A 19,035-nucleotide genomic window follows, 5' to 3' on the forward strand; every position below is an offset into this window, starting at 1 on the left:
CTGTGGTACATATACACAATGGAGTATTACTCAGCCATTAAAAAGAATACATTTGAATCAGTTCTAATGAGATGGATGAAACTGGAGCCTATTATACAGAGTGAAGTAAGCCAGAAGGAAAAACACCAATACAGTATACTAACGCATATATATGGAATTTAGAAAGATGGTAACAATAACCCTGTGTACGAGACAGCAAAAGAGACACTGATGTATAGATCAGTCTTATGGACTCTGTGGGAGAGGGAGAGGGTGGGGAGATTTTGGAGAATGGCATTGAAACATGTATAATATCATGTATGAAATGAGTCGCCAGTCCAGGTTCGATGCACAATACTGGATGCTTGGGGCTGGTGCACTGGGACGACCCAGAGGGAGGGTATGGGGAGGGAGGAGGGAGGAGGGTTCAGGATGGAGAACACAGGTATACCTGTGGCGGATTCATTTCGATATTTGGCAAAACTAATACAATATTGTAAAGTTTAAAAAAAAAAAAAAGTTTCCCATTAAATGATCCTGATACATCACTCTTAAATATGGAGTCTTATGAAAATATTCCAAGGAAATTAACATGAGGAAACACAGAAACTGCTCCTTTTAACAGAATGAAAATTGGGTAAAAAAAAAAAAAAGAAATACCAATGAAGCATCAATACTTGTGCAATAAGAGAAAAATAATGAGATGGCAAGTGAATCCTGCATAATACCAATGTCATGTGACATCTCTCTCAAGTCAAAGATGGGCTGATACGACTGACAGGCTCAGTCTTTGCTCTCCAAGCTCAACAAGTATGAGTCTTCAGGAATCAGTCTGCAGAGGCAGGCAGCAGGCACAAGACTTCCTTGGCAATGCCAACGTCTGTGAGAAGCCCAAAGGAAATATTTTTGTCTAAAGCCCAACAAGTATGAGTTTCACAAAATTTAATTAGAAACATCTATGCATGTCAATCTTTAAAAATAATAGTAAAAAGATGATAGGCTTGTGAAACAATCTGAAAAATACATCATTATTTCCAGGACAAATAAAGATGCCAAATTGGATATAAATAAATTGCAAAAGGATTATGTCTAAATTTCTACCATCAGAAGAACTGAATATCATTAAGATTAGTGTGACTTTTTATTATCTGTACAGAATTAATTAGAAGAATGCAGGAGAAGCATCATTGAGACTAAGTTAGATTTCACATATCTGGGAATCAAAATAACCATGGTTTATGCAAGATAGTGATTTCTTTCTCTCTTAAAGAATTTGAAAGTAGGACATCCAATCATATCTGTGGCAACTCCTGACTATCATCCTAGAGGCAATCTCCAAACCTGTATTCTATCAGCCTCAGTACAAACAGCACCCTCGAATTACCTCAAGCTCCAACACAGGTACCAGGGACTCAGTCATCCTGTGAGCCTAACAGGCTGTGAAAAGGAGGAGAGAAGATGCAGGAAAAACGACCTCAGGAAGCCAGGTTGAAATCTCGAGGAAAATGTCACTTCAGTATCATCACCTAGTTAACAAGGCCACATCTAGGAACAAGGATGAAATCTTTTAATGAAATAGCAATATGTTAACACTAGGGTTTTACAACTAAAGAAGGAGGAGAGAAAATAATGTTTTTACAACTAGCAATTTAAGCCATAAAATGGAAAATAAGGAATGTATGGTATTATCATTGTTAAGGAGACAGATTTTTGTTTGGAGTCAGACACATTTGGTTGAATCCAGGTTTGGCCGATTTCAAAGTTACAGACTTGAGCTAGTTATGTGTATACTTAGGCCATAACTGCGAACTGAAAAATGGAAATAAACAGTGATAGTACCTCCCACAGGACAAAATAAATTAATGTATTAATGAATTGCTGGATTGAGCAATTAGTTACTAATACTTGGTTGAGGATTTTTGGATCTGATTTCAAAAATAAGATATTGATCTGCATTTTTGGTGGGATATTTTTTGTACTCTGTCTAGTTTGCATGCATGTCTGCTAAGTTACTTCAGTCGTGTCCGACTCTTTGCAACCCCGTGGACTGGGACTCTCCAGCCTCCTCTGTCCATGGGATTTTCCAGGCAAGAATACCAGGGTAATATTAACCTCATAAAATGAGTTGATAAATCTTTCTTTTTCCTCTATTTTGTGTTTGTAAAGTTGGTCTTAATTCTTTAAAGTTTTAGCAGAATTCTTCAGTAAAACCATGTTGACCTTGAAGACTTCTTTCTTAGGAACTTTTAAATTACAAATTCAATTTCTTTTACCGTTATAGCAAGATTCAGCTATTTTGCCTTGGCTTGAGTATTAGTAGTTCATGGTTTTTGAGGAATTGGTCCATTTCAGCTACGTTGGCAATTTATGGAGAGAAAAGCTGTCTGCAGAATTTCTTCATTATCTTTGTTATGGCTACAGAACCTGGAGAGATCTGGCTTCATTCTTGATATTGGTGATGTTTGTCTTATCTCCTTTTATCTTTGTCAATCTTGCTAGAGTTTTCCAATTTTGTTGATTTTCTCAAAGAAATAATTCTTTATTTCATTTTATTTTCTCTATACTTTTCCTGTTTCAATTTTATTGAAATCGATGTTTTGTCATTTCAAGCAGAAATCTTAGTTCACTTAGGTTTCTGAAAGCTCCTCATATCTAAATTATACTTTTCTCGAGTATTTCTTTTGCATTCAGTCAACATCCTGTCATCCTGGTGGTTATCATATTTGCTTCAAGTATAAAGTATCATTTGAGAACTTAAAAGAAAAAGAAGGGTCAATCACAGTTATCCTTATTTTCACTCATTTCCATGTTTCCTTCCGTTTCTAAAGTTCTAATCCTTCCTCTGTTCATAGAACTTCTTCAGCTATTCTTTAAGGGTAGGCTTGTTTGTAATAAATGATCTGATTTTGCTTTGCTGGGAATGTCTTGATTTCCCTTTATGTTTAGAGATATCTTTGCTGGATGGAAATCAGAGCTGGCAGCTCCCTCTTTCGGGGGTTAACATGTGAGCTGCTACACTTATGCCTCCATGGTTCAGATGAATCATCTGTTAACGTTCCAATTGCTGTTCCTGCAGGTAAAGTGCCATTTCTCCTAAGATGCAGCCAAGTTTTGCTTTCTTTTTGCCTTTATCATTCAGAAGGTTTAGTTATGATCTGTCAGCATGGATTTCATTGTGTTCATCCTTTCTGGGGTTTATTCAGCTAGCTAACTGTAAAAGGGGTCAGAATAGGCCACCCCAAAATATGCCACTTTGGGAGAAGGATTATTTTGAGCTGAGTATTTTTGAGATGCAACAATAGATGTGGAAGGAAGCCTCCCCAGAGGTTCCCTCATCTGACTGAAAGCAGAGGCTTCTGACAAAAGAGAACTGCCATAAACCCCTCCCTCGGGGAAGTTTTAGGGTCATGAAAAGACAGGAAGCTGGCATCAGGATAAAGCTTCACAAGCAAACCTCGTGAAGAGAGTCTTTATCCTGCATATATTTTCCCTAATATATCTACTTATCCAGTTTACAGCCTCTGTGGTGGTTTAGTCTCTTGGCCGTGTCCAACTCTCGTGACCTCATGCTCTTCAGTCCATGGGATTTTCCAAGCAAGAATTCTGGAATGGATTGCCATTCCCTTCCTCAGGGGATCTTCCAGACCCAGCGACTGAACTGGAGTCTCCTGCATTGGCAGGCGGGATCTTTACTACTTCGCTACCTGGGAAGCCCTTTTTAGGCTCCTGGGTCAGGAGGATTCCCTGGAGAAGGAAATGGCAAACCACTCCAGTACTCTTGCCTGGAGAATCCCCGTGGACAGAGGAGTCTGGAGTGCTGCAGTCCATCGAGGTCACAAAGAGTCAGACACGACTGAGCACACACGCACGTGCAGAAGCCTAAAAACCCTTTTCCTTTGGCAAGTCACATCTTTACAATTTATCACTCCATATTAAAAAGGGTATATAAGCTCTCAGACCTTTTCTAGGAAGTTCCCTGTGTCATGTAAAAATTAGCATTAAGTAAAATGCGTACTTTTTTTTCGAATACCTATTCTGTCCATCTTCTTCCACTTAGTGATTCATACATGCACACATCTTTTATTCACATTAATTTCAGTTATTTTGAAAACTATTTCCAGTGAAAAATTATGTGATGAATTATTAAATGCAGCACATATTCCTCAAGGTTGAAGATCTAAATTTTCTTATCTGGGAGTGCTTTACGCATGGGTTTTCACAAACCAATCACCTACTTTCTTTGTCTCTGCCTTTTTTATATATGTCATTGCTTTTGAAGATCCCAAGCTCATCTGTGGTTTTTTACAGCACTTTTTGAAATGTTTGCTTTAGGTGAGAGTTGTTATTTTGATAGAGTCCTTTACATCCTTGGCCTGATGACAATATAGCAATTTAAAGCAGCTTTTGTCATTTTCAAAAGGATAATCTCCACTTGCATTGTACTACCTACCAGTGTATCAGAATAATTCACTTTATTTATGAAGGAATATGTCAGAATCCACAACATGAAATATACAAGTTTAAGGAAAGATTTTATTTGACTTTATTCTACATATAGAATAATTAATAGCCAGAATACAAAACTAAACACTTACTTGTACTTTCTCAAGAAACACATTTTCTCTATGTTTTCTCTTCATGTCTATTGAGAAGTTTTATTTATTGACATCAAATCCTTAAAAAAACCTTGGAGTCCTCAAAACATTTCTGGATGGCACTCTACATTCCTGATATTTCAGCTCACTGCCTGCGGCTTACACTGCGGCCTCACTTTGGCACCCTCGGTCACTCTGTGGTTTCCTTTGGTTGGGTCAGGTTGGGTCAGGTAAGGATAGATTCAGCAAGATTAGGTTAGGTTACGACTGGTTAGGTTAAGATAGGTCAGGCTAGGTTAAGTTAGTTAGGATAAATTAGGTTAGGTTAGGATTGGTTAGTATAAGTTAGGTTTGGATTGGTTAGGTTAGGTTAAGATTGGTTAGGTTAGGATTGGTTAGGTTAAGTTAGGATTGGTTTCAGCATGAGTTTCGACTTAGTGAAGGGACTACACTGCACATCTCTTCCATACAGACGTGTCCTCTTCTCTGTGGTTTACAAAGTTGATATTCATCATCTCTAAAATTCAGTGATCTATTTTTTTCAGCGACTAATTTATCACTCCTGGAACTCATCACTGAGCACCTAAATCTGATACTAAACAGTTACTGGTTTGAAATATTCCACTTAGAAAAATAATTAAGTTTATTTTGTTCCAGATACTGTTGTTAAGTCACTAAGTCATATCCGACTCTTTGCGACCCCATGGACTGCATCACACTCAGGTTCCCTGTCCTTCACTATCTCCCGGGTTTGCTCAAACTCATGCCCATTGGGTCAGTGATGCCCTCTGACCATCTCATCCTCTGTTGCCCCCTTCTCCTGCCCTCAATCTTTCTCAGCATCAGAGTTTATTCCAGAGTAATGTTATTACTCACAGGTGTGTAAGACATTTTTTTACAGAATTCCAGTAAGACACACATAATGGATCTCTCTTCCTCACAAATAAAGCAATGGCCTGCCCTCTGGGGAATGTCTTTCTCTGCTGGATGAGTACAGAGCCAGCAGTAAGGAGGCACTCAAGCACCCATGGGTGCAGGAGGTCAGCAGGTCTAGCTGTAGCAACAATCTCAAGTTATCTGACCCACACAGTTTTGCATTTCCAAATAACATAAACAAACTCGGATAGCAATGCATACCAAAGGGAATTCATACCATCTATTCATAAAAATAAATGAACACACCAGAAACATTTGGTGTTTCTCCCATCTACAGTGAAAGAAGTGTTAGTTGCTAAGTTGTGTCAGACTCTTTGTGATCCTATGGACTGTAGCCCATCAGGCTCCTCTGTTCGTGGGATTCTCTAGGCAAGAACATGGAAGTGGGTTGCCATTTCCTTTGCCAGGGGATCTTGCCTACCCAGGGATCAAACCTGGATCTCCTGCATTGGCAGGCAGATTTTTTTGCTGCCTGAGCCACCAGGGAAACCCTTATTTGAAAATAAATAATCTAATTCTAAAATATGAGCATCTGTTTAGAAATAAATAAGCAGTGTAGCAATAATATGAAATTAAGTGTTCATTTTGGAATCGCTAAATCCATATTATTAAGTCCTAGAACTCTGCTGTGAATTTTTTTTTAATTAAAAACTTTTATGCCCTTAAAAACACTCTTAAAAATTTAAGGAAAAGACATCTTATGTGTGTTCCTTATTCTTATACAGTATAAAAATTTTAGGCAACTGAGGTTCCTTTTATAGGAAAAACTCACCTAACAGCCTTGTTTAGTAAACTGCAGGTGAATATGTTTTATACTTCAATGCTACAATCTATATACTTTTTAATTAAGTCGGTTTGTAACTCAGTCAGCAAATATTGTGAGATGTCTATTAAGGAAATGAGCAGTAGGTGAGACCAAAGGTAAATAAAGATAAAAGGGAGTGTTTATTAGCAGAAAGATGACAGTTTCTTGCAGGTGACAGGTATGGAGAAATGATTACAAGATTACAAACCTGTGAGAGCTGATGTCCATGTTAGGAACACGGCTGCAGGCCCACCTGTGCATCTCACCTGAGTATGTGAACAGAATGGAGGTGAGAGAAACATATGGTTATCCAGGCTGGATTTTAATTGGCCTTTAGATGGTATCGTAGCCAACTAATGTTTATTCAACTTCTCTCTTAAGGAGAATTTCAGCCGATATATGCTGAAAATCTCTTTTCCTTTTTTTCCTATTATGTATTAAAGAAGAAAACTGTTTCACTTTTGGCATTGTATGACACTTTTTATCCTTGCTGTTAAAGATAAAGAAAACTGAAGAAAACTGTTTCACTTTTGGCATTGTATGACACTTTTTATCCTTGCTGTTAAAGATAAAGAAAACTGAAGAAAACTGTTTCACTTTTGGCATTGTATGACACTTTTTATCCTTGCTGTTAAAGATAAAGAAAACTGAAGAAAACTGTTTCACTTTTGGCATTGTATGACACTTTTTATCCTTGCTGTTAAAGATAAAGAAAACTGAAGAAAACTGTTTCACTTTTGGCATTGTATGACACTTTTTATCCTTGCTGTTAAAGATAAAGAAAACTGAAGAAAACTGTTTCACTTTTGGCATTGTATGACACTTTTTATCCTTGCTGTTAAAGATAAAGAAAACTGAAGAAAACTGTTTCACTTTTGGCATTGTATGACACTTTTTATCTTTGCTGCCTAATAAGCACAAAACCTCCCAGAGTGAAAGCTCTGTAAGGAGACTGAAGGAGAAGCAAGACCATCCCCACCAGGCAGAGAGGAAGTGGCAGTCCTGCCAGGGGCAGCTGTGACGCTTGAAAGAATTCATCCACCCATAGGAGCCATAAGCCAAGGGTCTTCTGGAATAGGGATTCATACAGACTTCAAAATTAAGATCAACTCACTCAACTATTTCAGTGCTGTCACTACAGAAATTTCCAGAGTAAAGCATACCAACATTTTTTTTTAGGTCCATTGCAAGAATTGACTAATATTTTGGGGGATTTCCCTGAGAGCTTTGTTGGTAAAGAATCTGCCTGCAATGCAAAAGACCCCAGTTCGATTCCTTGGTCAGGAAGATATACTGGAGAAGGGATAGGCTACCCACTCAGTATTCCTGCGTTTCCCTTGTGGCTCAGCTGGTAAAGAATCAGCCCGCAATGTGGGAGACCTGGGTTCGATCCCTCAGTTGGGAATATCCCCTGGAGAAGGGAAAGAACACCATGGATTGTATAGTTCGTGGGGTTGCAAAGAGTCCGACAGGACCAAGGAAATTTCACTTCACTTCACTTTGTTTTTATGGCACATAAATGTCTCTTTCACTGAATTATAAATAGTATTCTCCTTATTCCTTTGCATCTTGTCTTTCTATCACTTCCTTATCAAAATGGGTCTCCCTTCTAAAATCCCTTACTTTACAAATTTTAGCATTTTTATCAATGACTTTTAAACTTCTTCCTTCAATGTCTTATTTTTACTTCATACAATTATTTCATATCCATTGGGGAGAAAATGACTATTTGGACAGAGACTGAACAAGTGATAGACTTAAAATATATATTGGTAATTAAATTTACTGATTACACATATCAAGTTTTTCTCTCCATACTTCCTTTAGTTACTTACTTACTGAAAACCACTTGACCGGTTACACCTTTTGAGACCTCACAACAGAATCACTGGTTATGATGTTTGCCAAATGGGTCATTGCACCTTAGTCTGGAGGTGAAGGTGACTTGGGTCTGCAGATGTGAGGAGGGCACAGCGCTGGGCCTCTGCTGAGCCTCCGGGCAGCTCAGCAGCCTGGGTCAGTGTCTGCAGCATGTCTGGGTGGCAGAAGTCAGGTCACCTTCTAAGATGTGCTGCCTGTGAAACTACCAGCTCCAGCTGAAAACTTCTGTGATTTTTTAAGTCGTTAGCTCCCTCTGTGCTATCAAACTTGCTTATCTGTTAGTTTTCTGCTCTTTATTTTGAAGAGGATATTCAGTAAATACATGTCAGCAGAGATGCACAATTTGTCACTTCCCCCATCTCATAACATCTATATCAACAACGTGTCCGTTCCATTAACAGCCCTGTTGATCCCACGTCTGTGACCCTGTTGTCCAGATGTGAGAAGATGTTGTTAATGAGACTAAGACAGTGTGTGTGATTCTTCCAGAAAATGAATGGAGATGCTAGTTTGACCTTGACTCTCAAAAAATGTCCTGTTTGAACTAAAGTGGAGATAAATATGGGGTTGAGAATGAATTGGTAAAATTACAGCTCCACTGCCATTAAAACACAAACAAACTTGTTTTTAGTAAATGTACTGGATTCATTATTTTGGTAGACTCTATTTCAGGAGATTCGTTATTTCTTCCCCACATCCATTTGGTAACTGAAGCTGATTTGAAAGTTTGTCTCACCCGATTTTAAAACAGTTTTCCAACATGTTATGTGGCATTTTTTTCTCTTCTCTACTGGCCCAAAGAGTTTTTGTTCTTCTTCCAAATAACCCAGAATTCTTCATTAAATATTCTAGCATAATCAGCATTTCCTGCACTCCTTTCACACATACACACATATTTTAGGCTAATTCATAATTTAGGATGATTTGTAATTCTCCCAGACATTGCAATAATTCACTTAGTGCTGTGCTGTGTGTGTGCTTAGTCGTTCAGTCATGTCCAACTCTTTGTGTACTGAAAACTAAATTAAAAATATTAAATTATTCCAACTTCAGTTATGAATTTTACCAACTGAGGTGGAATTTCGTCTTACAACATTTTTACAAATGGAGATTAATGTTAAGTGAGATATTTGAATCACTTATTAAGAGCCTACAAACACAAACCTTAGAATTAGCTGGACTTCCCTGGTGGCTCAGATGGTAAAGCATCTGTCTACAATGCAGAAGACCTGGGTTTGATCCCTGGGTCGGGAAGATTCCCTGGAGAAGGAAATGGCAACCCACTCCAGTACTCTTGCCTAGAAAATCCTATGGACAGAGGAGCCTGGTGCAGGCTACTCTCCATGGGGTCACAAAGAATCGGACACAACTGAGCGACTTCACTAGAATTAGCTGACTTGAAGTACTGGCTGTTTCCCTTTTTAGCTACACATTCGCCTAAGTCTCTTGTGCATGCTAATTCTCATAGTTGTATCCAACTCTTTGTGATCCCATGGACCATAGTCTGCCAGGCCCCTCTGTCCATGAAATTTTCCAGGCAAGAACACTGGTGTGGGGAGTCATTTCCTACTCCAGAGCATCTCCCTGACCCCAGGATCGAATCTCAGTCTCTTTCGTCTTCTGTATTGGCAGGCAGATTCTTTACCACTAGTGCCGCCTGGGAAGCCATAAGTAAAAGGCCTCATTTGTAAACCAGGTGTGTGGTTGGTTCTCACCTCCCTGGGATATGAACATTAAAGACAGTTAAGATCGGAGTATATGTGACTGTCACAGAACACCAGGTAAAGCCTGAGAAAAATGGCAGCTATAGTCATAAAGAGAGCAGTAGAGACAGGAGAAGTAGTGGTCTGATCAATGTACTTCTACAGTCCAGATGAACACTGAGGAGGGACCAGAGCGGTGGTCGGTAAGGATGCAACACTGAACAAAGCTACCCAAGGAGAAACTGACGAGTAAGCAGAGAGTGATGTGAGGCTGAACCTGAAACAACTCCCACAACTGGGAGGAAAGTGAAGGAAGAGGACGCCGCGTCAGAAAACACCAAGGACAAGACGTAAGTCCAGGAGGAAGGAACTGTGAACCGTGCCAGATTCTGAAGGAAGTGCCAATAACAACCCCGGAAAAGTGTGGAATGGGCTGGAAAAGTTTATATACATCCTCCAAATTGTGAGGGTGAAACCCAGATGATAATGGACTTAAAAAAAAAAAAAAACTAAAATAGAGGCAGTAAAAATAATATATCTTGAGATGTTTCATGGTAAAAGAGAAAGCAAAGATAGATATGAGTACTGGGAAATTTGGAGATGAGCTACTTTGTGACTAAAGTTTTATTGAAACACATCTTTGAATGAGTCTTCCTGACTATCTCATGGGGACAGAGCTGAGAAGTTGTGACAAAGACCACACGACCTACACAGCCTAAACCATCAACTACCTGGCTTCCTACAGAAACAGTTTACTGGCCTTTACTCTAGGTGGTCCTGGAAATATTGACTTTGGAACTCATAGAAAGAAACTTGTTATTCCTTGATCATATGTATTTTAAGATAAAATACTTATTCAGATTTATTACTTTATTTGTGTAGATATTCACTCTTCCTTCTTGAATAATTAGCATCTGAAGTCCGTGAAGAATACACTCTGTACTCTGATAACATATTTTTAGTGTCTCACAAAACAGCAAAAACTAATGTTATTCCTTCAACTATATAAAAATAAATGTTATTTGAAAGTAAAAGAACTTTCATCAAAATATACTTTAAAAAAAAAAACATCTTATGAAGATACAATGGCTTTTCTTACCTCCTACGATTTGGAGTTTCTTTTTAGAGTATTGACAAATGATTGAATTTAAGTCATGTATGATAAATCACAATTAATCAGTAAGTACGTTTAATCACTTCTATATTGATTTTTAAATTGAGTTATTCAATAAATTATCATTCAGACAAGTAAAAAACTATTTTAAAATGTATTTTTCATGCAGATGTGTATAATGTGTTGAGCATATATATCAATAAACTTGCTTCTATAAACACCATCTTGGTGAGTTACAGTTTCTATGGTGTCCAATAAAAACATATGCCAAATTCAATTCCATTTAATTGCAAATTTCTAAGGATGTGTTGGAACATATTGGATTTCAGAAATGCTAAAAAAAATACTTATTGGCTCCAGGCACAAACATTAGCTATTTCTTAAATCTTTTAGGAAGTGAAAAATAATATCTGACCTCTCAAATAAATGCATAAGAAGCAAAATTGAATGTGCTATTAAAAATCTTAATGGTGTATGTGCCTCAGATGCCAAATACTGAAATTTCTATTTGATGAGTATGCAATGAAGATTAGAATAATGGAGCAAAATAATTAAGAATGAAGCATACATATGGCGTCTATGCTTTTAATGAGGCTTTTAGTCCTTGCAAAGACTAAACCTGTAGCATTACTCTCATTGAGAAAGTTTTCTTTTTTTATTACTGTCCTTCAGAGAGTCTGGATGTTCTCTATAAAAAAGGAGAGTCACATATTTCCAAAGTGAAATGGGTGCAAGTGATTTGCAAGTGCGTATATATATATATGTATACACACAGGCAAATGTAACCCCCATGCCCAAAGTTTAGAATGTTTTGAATCTCTAAGTAGAACAGAGATATTTGGATATTTGGAAACAATTAAGCATCTTAAGTGGGCTTCCCTGGTGGCTCAGATGGTAAAGAATCTGCCTGCAATGAGGAAGACCCGTTCAATCCCTGGGTTGGAAAGATCCCTTGGAGAAGGAAATGGTAACCCGCTCCAGTATTCTTACCTGGAAAATACCATGGACAGAGAAGCCTGGTAGACTACAGTCCATGGGGTCACAAAGAGTCAGACAGGACTGTGCAACTAACACTTTCTTTCTTTCTAAGCATGTTAAGTAAACTTCCTTATGAAAGTATTTTTAAAAATTATTTTTGAAATGTAACCTACACTTTAGCCAAAATCACTCTTGAAATTAAATTATTGATTCTCCATTAGACTATACAAGTATTTTTAAAATTGACCTAAAAATCAGAAGTTTATCTATTTGTGTATTTTGTAATGTAGTTAAATGTACTGCCATTATCTTTATCAAGCTCTTAGAAGTCCTGTTTTTCCAATTTTACATCAATATATTTTTTATAAATCTATCAGAATTCTCAGCAGCTAACAAACTTATTAAGAATTTGAAATGATCAAATATGACTTGGCTTTCATTGATATATCTGCCTCTGGAAATACGAGAAAAGCTGTCCTGGGTGGTAACACAACATTTTTTTTTTTTTGAACTTGGAAAAGGTCTTAAGAGGTAAGTGGCTGATGTATCATGTTTCCATGTCCTGGTTGCAGGAACAGATTAACTCTTGTTCAGAGACCTTCTCAAGGGCACAGAACTTCTGGCTCATCTATGGCACCTGCATCAAGGACAAGCCAGCTTCAAGCAAGACATTTGCTCCTCAGGATATGTTATTCTTGGGAATGTGAGTTTCCAAAGCAGATGCTTCAGAAGGTTTTTATTGTTGTTGTTGCTCAGTCATGCCTGACTCTTTGCGACCCCATGGACTGCATGCAGCACAACAGGCTTGCCTGCTCTTGGTTATCTCCCAGAGTTTGCACAAACTCATGTCCACCGAGTCAGTAATGCCATCCAGCCATCTCATCCTCTGTCACTCCCTTCTCCTCCTGCCCTCCATCTTTTCCAGCATCAGGGTCTTTTCCAATGAGTCAACTGTTTGCATCAGGTGGTCAAAGTATTAGAGCTTCAGCTTCAGCATCAGTCCCTCCAGTGAACATTCAGAGTTGATTTCCTTTAGGATTGACTGGTTTGACCTTCTTGAAACCCAAGAGACTACAAGTCTTATTCTTACTGAATAAGAACAAGAGAAATCTCTGGGCTTTGTCAGTAGCTTGATCAAAAGGGTCCAGGCTGAGTGGGTGCAGGTCCTCTGAGCCAGGCCGGCTAAGACAGCATGAACCTGGGTCCATAGGCATTAGCCCACCACCCAGGCCAGTTCATGAGCAAGAAAGCCTAGAATTCAGTAAAAGTTTAAAAACAGAAAAGGGGCTGTGCTGGAAGGAAAGAATGTTGGTGTGCTCTTCTCATACATTCCCTCATAAGCACCCAGAGAGGGGACCTCAGACAGGCCCCTCCACCACTGGGACTGATGGACACGGGAAACTCCTCCAGCCGGGGCTGGGAGAGAGCAGAGCACAGAGTGTGCTTCCCAAAGGTCAAATATGGAAACCTCATGGCAGGGACCCACCGGAGCACCCCAGACAGATGCCAGGGTTTCCAGGAGGCCAGGAGACCCCAAGCTGCCAAATCCAGGCTGAGTCCTGGGTTACGTGTTTCCCCCAGGAAGTCTCTCCTGATCAGACTGTGACCGGCTCTCTGCTGGGGAGCCTGAGAAGGGTTGTTTCCACTTCTCTTGGAGATCTGTCAAAGTATCAAGAACACTGCTGTAAAACTGAAAGAGCCTTTACTCCTCCTGACACCCTCTTATTCCTTACTTTCATCTCAGTGAAAGATCTTTATTTCCCACTATTAAAATTAATCATTCCAGATGTGTTCCCATCATCTCAGTGATTTTCTTCCTAATATGCCCATCCACTCCCAATTCCAGGCCTGCCTTTGCTCTCTCCCCCAACCCCCATTATGCTCCCAAGGCTCAGCAAACATTCAGTGGTCTCCTTGTAAACCTTACAAACAGAAATGGATGAAAGCTTGTTTAACCTGTTTTCTCCTCCTAAATTTGAAGGGATTTTCATTTCTCTATTGCAATCATAAAGTAAATGGTCTACACGCATCACTTCTGGCTCCTCACCAGTGACTCAATTTTTTATGTCTAAACTATGTTCTTTCTTATGCTCTTACTTTGTTCAACTCACAGATTTGGGGATTAACATATACACACAACTGCACATAAAATAACAAGGACCTACTATTTAGCACAATAAACTCTGTTTAACATTGTGTAATAACCTAATGGGAAAAGAACTTGAAAAAAAATAGATACATATATATGTATAACTGAATCACTGATCTCTATACCTGAAACTAACTCAACAATGCAAATCAACTTTACTCCTATATAAAATAAAAAGTTTTGGAAAATGTGTTCTTTCTTACTCTGTCAAAATCACCTTTCAAAGACTTTTCGCCACTTGCATTCTACCTTTAAAAAGGCCTATATTCTTTAAAAAATTATTCTCAATCACTTCTTAGTGGTATTTCCACCTCTGTAGTGGGTATTGAGAGTCAGAAGTATTGAGTAGTCTCATTTCCTCTAGGATAGGTCTATTTCACCCAATTTTAACACAGAGAAATGGAAAACCAATGATTCAGAGCTATACACACACACACACACAAACACACATATGCACATATAATACTTTGGCCACCTGATGTGAAGAGCCGAATCATTGGAAAAGACCCTGATGCTGGGAAAGATTGAAGGCAGGAGGAGAAGGGGATGACAGAGGATGAGATGGTTGGATGGTATCACCAATTCAATGGACATGAGTTTTGAGCAAACTCCAGGAGAGAGTGAAGGACAGGAAAGCCTGGTGTGCTGCAGTCCATGGGGTTGCAAAGGGGTGGACATGACAGAGACTGAAAAGCAACACACACACACATATACACTTGAGCTCTAGTTTAAGGATTCTTCTGAATTTCTAAAATTGGCTGGAATACTATCAGGCTATCCTTTATGGGGACTTCCCACATGGCGCAGTGGTAAAGAACCCACCTGCCAGTGCCGGAGACACAAGAGAGACGGGTTCAATCCCTGGGTCAGGAAGATAACCTGGAGTAGGAAATGGAAACCCACTCAGTGTAAGAGCCTGGAGAATCCCATGGAGAGAGGAGATCGGTGGTCCACGGGGTCGCAAAGAGTCAGCCATCACTGGGTGACTGAGCATAGCACAGCACAGCCTTAATGGGTCACTTCCCTTGACTTAATTCTGACCTGAATCTCCAGTGTGAGCCAGAATTCCTGGGGCCCAGAGAACCTGGGAAGCAGGCTAAGGGCAGGACGCCCAGAAGATGAATATGAGCCCTGGAAAGCAGCAGAGTGCTCCCTGGGGGTGAGGTTGATTTGTTTATTCCCAGGCCCTAAAAGAGTAGTTACCATCACTATAGTTAGACTATACTTGGCTTCCTAATGTTTGCTAAGTATCCTTTGCATTTAATTTGGGTTGATCAATATTCAATCTAAGTTTCCAGAGATTTAATTGTATCCTGTTCAACCATTAAGTAAGTGTTGTGATGGATTATCAGAGTAGATCCAATCCTGTCATACATTATGTGTTTGTGTCAAGGAGTTATTTTCAGTGGTTTTCCCACTCACTTTTTCAGGATGCAGAAGCATAAATAACTTCGGCATGAATAATGCATCGAACAAAGTTCGGCTCAATAGCACTAATCTACTTTTATATAAAAATCAATTGCTCCTTTTTTGGCATTCAATTCCAGTTTACTGCCTCATCAATATCTGCTCGTTTGACATTCTTGAGGGAAAAAAACAACCAAGACAGCTGAAAAGTACCGTTATTTCTATAATAAAGAGACGAGATACACATATATCTGTCAGGATACATCTTCTCAATATAACGAAGGGACACTCAAAAGCCAGAATAATTGGTTTAACTTGTACACCTGATCGATTCTTGGCTGGAAATGTTCAGTAGGACCCAATCTCTTCAATAATTTCTTCACCAATTTCATAATAATTCTGATCCATGGAAGAAGCTCATGTGGCCGTGACAGACACTGAAGGTCCTCTGACCAGCACTCACCCCCAACCCCTTTCTCCCAGGCATCTGTCCCCACCAAGAAACCAAGAAGGCTGACCAGCATCTCCCAAGGTTCCCCTGCTGGTGGGTGGTCAGCTGACATGCCGCCAGCCAACGTGGTCAGAAATCTGCTGAAGACAGGGGCCTCTGGGCTAGTCCTAATTTTTTATTAAAAAGGACAAAAAGCTTTGAGCATAGATATCTCCTGGTATGAACACAGTTTTACCAAGACCCTGAGACAACAGACAGGAGGGGACAGAGAGGGAGGCCCTGACGCTACACCACTGCCAACAGCCACCACATCCACAGTCCTTGTTTTTAAATCAAGTCTATGGGCTTCCCAGGCGGCTCAGTGGTAAAGAATGCACCTGCAATGCAGAAATTGCAGGTTCAATCCTTGGGTCAGGAAGATCCCCTGGAAAAGGAATGGCAACCCACTCCAGTATCCTTGCCTGGAGAATCCCATGGACAGAGGACCCTAGTGGACTACAGTCCATGAGGCTGCAAAGAGTTGGACATGAGTGAGTGACTGAGCATGTTTGCCTAATGACTCCACAACATCAGACCGTGACTGTATATACAAGGTATTCAATATAAAACAGGCACTCACGATGCGGCCATCATTCTCTCTTCTGATTTTGAAAGACACCATTTCAAGTTCCTTGTCATTCACAACAGCGGTAACACCTCAATAGACAGGTCTAGTCCAAGACCATTAGCAATTGGAGAAGTGTACTTAAGTGTGCCCCACCACTGTGTTGCTCAGATCTTGCCCAACTTTTGTCTGCTTGATGTATGTGAGTTTCTGAGAGAAGTGAATGAAAATCTGAAGAAGGAGGAATTACAGTTCGTAAATTTCATTCTGTGAATCTGGCAGTTTTTAATGTGACCATTATGATGTTTTATGCATATTCAGGTACAGGATTGCTGTATATTTCTGATGAATTGTTTTTTCTTTCCTACTGAATGACCATATTTGCCCTGTATTATTTTTCAAGGGCAGTTGTAATAGAGTTCTGTATTTCTCCTTCAGTATTTTGTTCCGTCTTTGGAATTGACCATGCTTTTGTGAATGAAAATCATACATATCTATTATTTCAGTCATTACACTTAAGTTTCTGAACACATGCTCAATTTAGAAAATACCATTAATCAATACCTCTATATACTTTACCAAAAAAAATAAGAACTTTAGAATTCTTCCTCTCTGAATGCCTCTCACATGGTTATGTTATATTCTTTAATTCTTTAGTTATACCCTGTTTAAAAGTAGTCCAAAATTAGTCATCATTATTGTAATATTGTAAAATCTCTTTAACATTTTCTAACTCTATCATGCCCTGTTGAATTCTGCACAATTCCATTTCATCTATATTATAGTTAAAAATGTTCTTAAACATTGTCTAAATCTTCTGGTTAAGCCAAGTGGTATTTATTTTGATCATTATATTTTCATTTTTAGACACCATATTTGTTTCTTTCAATATCGGTCTCAAATTTATTGTATCCTATTTGACTATGGCTCTATTCCTCCTCTTACTTATTTAAACCTTTAAAGTTGTAATTGTTCACTCTCTTCTAGAATGTTCTGTCATCTCAGATCCTGTGGGGTGCTAATCCTTATGTTTGAGACACCGTTCCCTGCTTGTGATGAGCTGTTTATAGCATGGTTTATGATGTCTTCATTGGAAAAACCAAGGGTTTTCATTCATTTCTTGGTCTGGGGTGTCTATGGTCCATCAGTCACAGGTTGGACTTGACTTCTTCATAGAGTCTTCAACCCAGACTCAATATTCTGTGTGCATCCCGCCTGTTCTCTCAGTTCTAGCAATAAACTCTTGTCATCATACTCTTACACCTAGCTTAGGTACTATTCTTTTGCTCTAGATGACCTTCTCCTCTCAAGCACATACTTGTTAGAGAATTCTAACTCTCCAAAAATCCAAGTTTCCTTCTAACTAAACTTAGTTCCTGCTTTTGCGAAGTAATGTAACCACTTCAGGTGGGAAATATATGTAACCTTCACTCACCTGTGTGTCTGACATGATATTTTCCTTTAAAAGCTGAAAAGTTGGTATCTCCACCCATTCAAACTTCTCTAGCAAATCTCAGTAAGTCAAAGAGCAAACATTCCCATCCCAGCCCCTCCCAGCCTGGGCATGCCTGTGGATATTTTAAGTAGTTAGCAACTGCTTTTCATTATATAATGTGATACACAGGGGTGGAAAAATACAAGACAATTTATTTTAAATGTTGAATCAGAGATCCTTCTTAAATGATTTCCATTTTTATTCCTCATATTTTAAGATATGTTTATGTGCATGGAATTAAGAGTGGTCTCAAGACTTTATTGACCAAAATATGAATGATAGATGGCTAGATAAATGATGAATAAATAATTCAATAATGTATTTTCCTTCCCAAGATAAGAATATTATTTAAAAGTTTTTACACTGGATCTTTCTCACATGCACAGATTCTAAATGTACAACAATATTTAGGTACAAGTTATAAGAAAAGATATTATTTTAAATTTTGTTTACATATATTACATGTATTATACATAAGTGTGTACAGTTTTTTTATGACTGTAATAAACCTATATATATTTATATATGTATTATTTTAAATAGATACATGTGCTGAGTCTTAAGAGTTAAACCATTTTGATTAATAATTAATTAAAAGACATTCTCATTTGTTTTACAAAGTATATTAATAGAGCAGAAAACAAGCTTCATAAATTTGGGAGAAATTATATATTCTCTCTTAGTTTATGTTTGAAATGTAAATTTAAACATCAATTTATTTCTGTTGCTTCAAACAAAAGTCAGCAAATTATCTGACACGAGGGATAAAAATACAGCATATGGAGTTATATTTAAGCTACAGATTTTAGCACTATTTATACATAGTACATCATCCCTCATTTTGGATATTCATGAAGAACAAATAGATTTTGCATTGTTTTTCACAAATTCCATCAAGCCAACCAGTGCTGGGGACAGTCAGCTAACCATGGAAGGAA

The sequence above is a fragment of the Bison bison genome, unplaced genomic scaffold (assembly GCF_000754665.1).
Source record: "Bison bison bison isolate TAMUID 2011002044 unplaced genomic scaffold, Bison_UMD1.0 scf7180017864108, whole genome shotgun sequence".
In the NCBI taxonomy this organism is placed as follows: domain Eukaryota; kingdom Metazoa; phylum Chordata; class Mammalia; order Artiodactyla; family Bovidae; genus Bison; species Bison bison.